This window comes from Oratosquilla oratoria, chromosome 3, assembly GCF_046742065.1.
Source record: "Oratosquilla oratoria isolate Oo_2021 chromosome 3, ASM4674206v1, whole genome shotgun sequence".
NCBI classification, from domain to species: Eukaryota; Metazoa; Arthropoda; class Malacostraca; order Stomatopoda; family Squillidae; genus Oratosquilla; species Oratosquilla oratoria.
In genome coordinates this window covers 12,843,519-12,849,893 of record NC_134779.1, presented here as the reverse complement: position 1 = coordinate 12,849,893, position 6,375 = coordinate 12,843,519, and positions in this window count along the sequence as shown.

Genomic DNA, 6,375 nt, shown 5'->3' with positions numbered 1-6,375 from the left:
CATAGTAACCCAGCTTGTGGATATACCTGACAGCTGTTCTGGGACTGACATCAGCTTGTGCTGCCATGTCAGAGGCCTTGCAACGTCGATCCTCTTCGACATTTCTTTTGACAAAACCAAGGTTATTTCTGAGGCCCCGGGACAACCTGAATGATGTTTTGTGCCCTTCTTACCCTTTCTGGTGAATTGTACGATCATTCTATTAACAGTAGAAAGGGGTATTGACAGATTTTCAGATATTTTGCGTTGACTGAGTCCACCTTCATGTTGACCCACAATACAACCACGCTGAAATTCAGATAGGTCTACTGCTCCTTTGGTTCGTGGCATGTTTGATTAATGTTGTATGTAATCTGAAAAATAAATCTAGGTAAATATAACATATTAGGTAAATTTGAATAACATTAAGCATTAAATATGAGCAGAAATGCATTTTTCTTTGTGTCAATTCAATGCTGTCATGTCTGTGCACATATATATATATGTATATATATATATATATATATATATATATATATATATATATATATAACTTTCCCACGCGTACATACTAACAATTACACTATCATGGGGGTGGGTTAAACGCAAAATTTCGTGTATATATATATGTAATTCGAGACTCGAGACTGCAAATATAAGAGAGTTGTGCTCAACTTACATCTCTCCTGAGAGCGCATTGGACTAAGTCACTGTTCACTTGTTACGTCTGAGCTGGGTTCGAGTCCTTAGCTTGACCACGGATCAGTTTCCGTATATATACTCCCATCGAGCTCCTCGCCGATCTCGATTGTGATGGCATGGAATTAATGTGGCTGAATATATATATATATATATATATATATATATATATATATATATATATGTGTGTGTGTGTATATATATTTCACAACTAACACCACAGTCGGACGAAAGAAAGAGTTGAGTAAGCAAAACTATATATTTCGATTGCTAACTGCAATCCTCTTCAGTAATACAAAGTGGAAGGAGGATGCTGTCTTGAATAGCAACCTATTACAAAGGAAAGGTAACTGGGAAAAGAATAGATGTCACTACCCCAACCCTTATGCGACCTGAGGATGACATGAGGTAGGGTCAGGGGGAGGGGAGGAAAATTGTTGACAATTTGTTTGGTGATGAATAATTCTGATATTGTATCTGGGGTCCACTGACCCTTGGGAATATTCATCGTGTACAAATATTCAGTTAAAGAGGATTCCACCATTTTCCTCCTGAACCCACAACGTTTTTGTACTGGGACGCCCTGCGAATTTCATGAATCAGGGGCTCAGTCTGCTCAATGCTGAGGTTAAAAGGTCTATATAGGACGCCAAAAATAAGTTTCTTATTCTTGCCTATAATCTCCATCCAAACAGTGATAAATTGTTTCAGATTGGAGTTGTAACTTAATAAAAAGAATCTCAATTGCAAGAAGTGACTGGGGACAGACGTCGGTGACGAGGTGGAATGAAGGTGGACATGGGTGAAGCGGTCTGAGTACCATCAAAGAAGGTACCAATGTGGTGTTTATTGTGAAATGGCGTGTAGGGAAAGTAGTTCTATCTTGCGTAGAAGTATGTGTCTATTATTCTTAAGTAGCCTACTACTCTGAGGGTAGAATTGTGGTTACTGAGTGTGTGTTCCATTGGTGCAGCCAGTTATCATTACAACATTTTTCTTTGTGTTGTTTGTAGGATCTTCTCATAATTTTAGATGTCATGGTGTGGATGGATAATGTAGGCTAGTTCTTGCGCTTTGCATTTTGTCATAAGCTTGGTCAAGTTTGAAATTACATGCAATTAATAAAAGGAACGAATTAAATGGAAATGGAAAATATGCAGATGCAGATTCGGTTTCATATGTCCATTTTGTCTGTTAAACCCCCATTTCATTTCGCACTGTTGACCGTGGTAGATAACATATAGTAGCCTCTCAAGGACACTGCTTCACAAGTTTACATTTGTGACATGTGTTATTCGCTGTTGCTAGGAGTGAGTGTTATCTTTAGCCGAGACTCCCTCGTGACTGTCGACTGGCACGGCAAATGGATATGCGCATACACCGTTATACTCGTACATATTTATACTGGTTTCTTACTTTAATTTAGGCAAAAAGTACTTTTTTATGTAATAATTTTCTTCAGCATGCCCTTAACGATCTGATGAGATTTGGCAGACCAAGCTTGTTCAAGAACGTAAGAATGGAGGAGACTGCAACAGACCATAACTGTTTACACTAGGCAGTCCCATGTCCTTTAACATTTCCCATCCCTATCCATGAATTTATCTTCTCTTGAAAAAACCTATTGTCTCGGCGCTCACTACATGCATGTACGAAGTCTATTCAATTCGTTAACCACTCAGTTGGTAAACCAGATCTTGCCTATTTCCTTCTTAGACCTAAAATTGTCCAATTTAAATTCATTACTACAAGTCCTGCCTTGCACCTTGCCTGCATCACCCTAGTTAAAACCCTTGACCCATTTGAATGCCTTTATTAGATCACCCCGCACTCTTCATCTTTCCAAATAATATGCTTAAAGGGGTTATCACCCTGGGCTATTTTCCCTCCAAGCTCTGATTAATAAGGTGGAGGGAAAGTATTTTCTTCCGGCATATCATATTCCTTCCCGAAAGCTGTGGGTTGCTCCAACAGTCGGAGGAAAATTAGCCCAGTGTGATAAGGCCTTAAGCCTGTTATTATGGATGCATTTAGTATGTTTGTGCTAGTTAGTACAGTTTTTGGCAATATGACCAAACACAAAACATGGAAAGATATAATAAATGCCACATATGACAGAGGAAACACCATCAGTCCATCAGGTGAAACTTAAGTATTTATTATCCATGCTACAACGCTTTGCTTATTTTAGTTTCTTGATTAAGTGCATCGACGTTGCTAGCGAGTAGAAATACTATCAGCATGAGGTCGAGGACAATGTCCTCGAGGACACTTGTCCCTGCGTACATTGGGATTACATCCGGGTACGCTGGATGTATGACGCTTGTTCACTGTCAACGGAAGACAAAGGAGTCATTTGCGAAAGAAAAGGAAACTCAAGTGCGAGGGAACTATGAAGATTTTTTTTTATATATTTTTTTTTTCCCCATGGAACATAAATGTATTAACGAGGTTGCAATATTGGAACATGTCCTTGTTGGTGTTACAGAGCCCAGTATGGTCGTTGTGTCAAAAAGATTATTTTCTATTCTGTCGAGCTCAATGATCAACACTTCATTCAATGAAGTCGCCTTTGTGTGAGAGGGTAGGCTACACCAAGGTCTATATACACCAGGTCTAACAATTTGAGCCGTTCTGCGCAGCTTCTGACGTCATCTGGCTGCTTCCGTTTTCTCTTTGTGAAACACTGAAGAAAACTGTGAAACCGCAAGGAAGACTGAAACTATATTTTCCTCCCGTTATCTCTCTCTCTCTCTCTAGCTCATTGCTATTATCAGTGTGTGTGTGTGTGTGTGTGTGTGTGTTTATATACTTGTATTTTACAGGAATGGGACATATCGTCGTGTGTGCTTATATGTGTACACGTTCACGTGTGTGCGCGCGCACGTGTGTGTGTGTGTGTGTGTGTATTTATATACTTGTATTTTACAGGAATGGGACATATCGTCGTGTGTGCTTATATGTGTACACGTTCACGTGTGTGTGCGCGCACGTGTGTGTGTGTGTGCGTATGTATGTGTGTGTGTGTGTATTTATATACTTGTATTTTACGGGAAGGGGAGATATCGTCGTGTGTACTTATATGTGTACACGTTCACATGTGTGTGTGTGTGTGTGTGTGTGTGTGTGTGTGTGTGTGTATTTATATACTTGTATTTTACGGGAAGGGGAGATATCGTCGTGTGTGCTTATATGTGTACACGTTCACATATGTGTGTGTGTGTGTGTGTTTATATACTTGTATTTTACGGGAAGGGGAGATATCGTCGTGTGTGCTTATATGTGTACACGTTCACATGTGTATGTGTGTGTGTGTGATTCACCTTGGTCTTTTGGATCATGTGTTGGACTCGTGATCGACAGCTATTTCCCTCTCGGAAGAGAGCTCAGAGCTCGTATGTCCGATCTATAAACTTACACGCACACACATCCCAAACTCCCCGCCCACGAGAGTTGGAGTAACGATTCGAAGCGCAGCGATACTGAAAAAAATTCCTGCTAGGGCAGGTTTCGAACCATGTATCACCGACATTTACGTCTGCGACGTCTGAGTCTCTACCAACCGCTCCACCGAGTCTCTCACTCACTGGAATGTGTGTGTGTGTTTATATACTTGTATTTTACGGGAAGGGGAGCTATCGCCGTGTGTGCTTATACAGTATGTGTACACGTGTGTGTGTGTGCTTATACAGTATGTGTACACTTGTGTGTGTGTGTGTTTATTTGCAGGGAAACGATGAAAATTTTCATAATTGGGCGGGATTCGAACTAGGTAATACTGTTATTCTTGTCCCAGAAATCTGAGTCTCTACCAACCGCACTACCGAGTCACTTGTGCGTAGAAGCGTGTGTGTGTATTTATATACTTGTATTTTACGGGAAGGGGAGATATTGTCGTGTGTGCTTATACAGTATGTGTACACGTTCACGTGTGTGTGTGTGTGTGTGCGTGCGTGCGTTTATATACTTGTATTTTACGGGAAGGGGAGATATCGTCGTGTACACGTTCACATGTGTGTGTGTGTTTGCAGGGAAACGATGAAAATTAACATTTGGCTTACTTCCTCTTTGGTTTGAGCCACAGCCCTTAATGTCACAATAAGCCATATTGTCAAGATCTATATATACCGGTATATATAGATCTTCATTGCCAGAATATAACTAATTGCGTGGAGCGGTGCGAGCGGAGGGAGCAACATAAACGAGCGACGCACCAGCCACAACTGACAGCAATGGGACGCGCGAGCCCCAGTTTGAGCAGCCAGGTGACGCCACGGGCCCGCTGCGCCAACACCCTCGAAATTTGGTCGGAAATGGTTATACCTGGTATATATATAGATCTTGGGCTACGTATGACTGCCATGGTGAATACCGTAACAATATTTACATACGGACGTGAAATCCCACTCTGTCTTCCCATTGAAATGCCGATTTTTTTTTCAATTGTATTTCTCAGAAACCTAATCACTTTTAAGAGATTGCTCCACCATCAACCAAATTCATACAGTATGAACGACTCAAAACGATCAAGAATGATATTGATACGAGACGGGTGTCCGCAGGAATATTTATTTGGGGGGGGGGGGCAAAATTAAAAATATGCATACTTGGTTGAAGGTGGGTTATAGCAAGATACACACTTCAACTTAGTCGCATAGGCATATATTTACATTACTTACATGAGTTGCATTTTTACATAATTCACAACGGACTAATCAGAGCGGACAAGGAAAAAATATTCGTTCACCTCTGAAATGGTGACTTTAATGGCCATGTAATTCACTATCAAGTATAATATCAGTATGTGCTAATTTCAGACTCGCAGTCGAAAATCATTCGTATACTGATATCCTGTAACTTAAAACAATAATGAAATTATACGTGACGACCGGCAGTTTCAACCACACTCCGGATTTCTAGGGGGGCGCAACTTCCCCCTTCCCCCCCACTCTCCGGACGCCCACAGGTGCACTAGCAAAAAAAAAATGCTTCTTGCGAACTGTAAGTGGAATACATCTTAAAAGAATTCAAGGGAGAGGGTAATAGTTCTAAACACACACAGAAAAAATATATATCGGCCAATGCGGATACCTCATTGTGTACCTCTTGTGTATCTCATTACTTGTAAATGCGTTTGAGATATATTAAACATTTTAAAACGCTGCTCAGGGATTTCCCTCTGCTGAAAAGAATCACTAAGTGAATGGAAGTGGAAGACACATTAGATGTAAATATTGTCCACTTACTTGATATCGCGAATGAAGATATCCAAAATAATTTGTTTATCTCGTCTCGCTGGACAATTCTAATCATCAGCTACGTCTACGAAATAATAAGGAAGGAAATATAGTGATTAAATGAGTGTACTGTAGAATGGTGTGGTAACTACCTCTTCTCTTGCAGTACTATATCTACGATGGGAATTTTCTGTCACGTGATCACAAACATCGCAGAAACGTTGCCCTCGTGTGATACGTTTCAACATACGTTTTAGAAAACGCGGAATGACGGAACAGTACCTACTAATTCGCATCATACCCAATTTGTTCGTGTTCCTTTAAATTACTTTATGTTCCATTCCTTTACGTGAATAAGCCCCGATATTCAGTTCATTTTATCATAACCACGTACTTACTAACCAACCTTGTTTGGGTACGTTTCTGTTGCCATGTCCTATTGTTCCGTTCCGAAACGACA